General features: G+C 45.7%; 1 protein-coding gene and 1 pseudogene across 2 annotated transcripts in view; one reads left to right on the forward strand and one right to left on the reverse strand.

Moving 5' to 3' along the window:
* The window catches only part of LOC105534228, a 43341-nt pseudogene that overhangs the window by 40284 nt on the left and 1352 nt on the right, over window positions 1–1705 (reverse strand). The window lies entirely within an intron of this gene.
* LOC105534249 (chromosome unknown open reading frame, human C12orf56) overlaps window positions 1–1705 on the forward strand; it is a 126416-nt gene that overhangs the window by 33576 nt on the left and 91135 nt on the right. The gene's annotated exons all lie outside the window — the stretch shown is intronic.

The following is a 1705-nucleotide window of genomic DNA, read 5'->3' on the forward strand; positions in this document are numbered from 1 at the left end:
TTTTTTGAGATGGAGTCTCACTCTGTTGCCCAGGCTGGAGTGCAGTGGTGCAATCTCAGCTCACTGAAACCTCCACCTCCAGGGTTCAAGCGATTCTCCTGCCTCAGCCTCCCGAGTAGCTGTGACTACAGGCATGCACCACCACAACCGGCTAATTTTTGTATTTTAGTAGAGACAGGGTTTCACCATGTTGGTCAGGCTGGTCTCGAACTCCTAACTTCAGGGGATACACTGGCCTTGGCCTCCCAAAGCTGTGGGATTACAGCACTTTGGGAGGCTGAGGCAGATGGATCACCTGAGGTCAGGAGTTCGAGACCAGCTTGGCCAACATGGTAAAACCCTGTCTCTATGAAAAATACGAAAAATTAGCCAGGTGTGGTGGCACGTGCTTGTAATCCCAGATACTCTGGAGGCTGAGGCAGGAGAATTGCTTGTACCTGGGAGGTGAAGTTGCAGTGAGCCGAGATGGTGTGATTGTACTCCAGCATGGGCGACAAGAGCAAGACTCCATCTCAAAATAAAAAAAAGAAAAAGAGATGGGATCTTTCTATGTTGCCCAGAGAGGGTTACAGTGGTCACAGACAAGTGCACTGCACAGATCATAGCATACTACAGCCTCAACTCCTGAACTCCAGTGATTCCCCTGCCTCAGCCTCCAGAGTAGCTGAGGCCACAGGTGGGCACCATTGTGCCTGTCTCACTCTTAGCTTTTCAATCAAATGCTATTGCTGCTTGTCATAGAAAGTGAAGTAGGCTGTTAGAGAGAAGATCTAAATGTCCTATCTATTTATTGAGAACTTTTCCCGTTTTTATCCAGAGTAGAGAACAGAGCACGTTGGAAAGAAGCACATTTCCAGTAGTTCAAACCTAGATGTTTGCTTCACAGAATCTGTGGACTATTACCTATAAATGGACATTGTCTCCTGCATAGAAAAATCTTAGTGTAAAATCAATTAATTATACATTTTTGAGACCTTTATGAAAAAATTATTTTTAAAATGGAAGTGGACTAGGCACAGAGGCTCGTGCTTATAATCCCAGCACTTTGGGAGGCCGAGGCAGGCGGATCACCTTAGGTCAGGAGTTCAAGACCAGCCTGTCCCACATGGTGAAACCCCATCTCTACAAAAATACAAAAATTAGCTGGGTGTGATTGCAGGTGCCTGTAATCCTAGTTACTCAGGAGACTGAGGCACGAGAATTGCTTGAACCCAGGAGGTGGAGGTTGTAGTGAGCGGAGATTGTGCCATTGCACTCCAGCCTGGGTGACAGAGAGAGACTCTGTCTCAACAACAAAAAATAAAATAAAATGGAAGCGGAGAGGGATGTATTTGAACAAATACTGTAACAAAACACTGTTAGCGTTTATGTAGCAATCTATAGTGTAAATAGTTTCTCGGTTTCTGTTGCTGAGCACATTTTTAGTAAGAACTAAAAAAAATAGAAAAATAATTGGGAAACCTAAGAAGAAGAAAAGGAAGATGTCCCAGTGGAGAAAATGGGGGGGGGGGGGGGGAAAAAAGAAGTCAGTTTAAACTTACCTTTGGGCCGGGTGCCATGGCTCATGCCTGTAATCCCAGCACTTTGAGAGGCCGAGGTGGGCGATCACTTGGGTCAGGAGTTCGAGACCAGCCTGGCCAACATGGTGAAACCCTGTCTCTACTAAAAATACAAAAATTAGCCGGGTGTGGTGGCTCATATCTGT

Source organism: Mandrillus leucophaeus, unplaced genomic scaffold (assembly GCF_000951045.1).
Source record: "Mandrillus leucophaeus isolate KB7577 unplaced genomic scaffold, Mleu.le_1.0 Scaffold132, whole genome shotgun sequence".
Classification (NCBI taxonomy): domain Eukaryota; kingdom Metazoa; phylum Chordata; class Mammalia; order Primates; family Cercopithecidae; genus Mandrillus; species Mandrillus leucophaeus.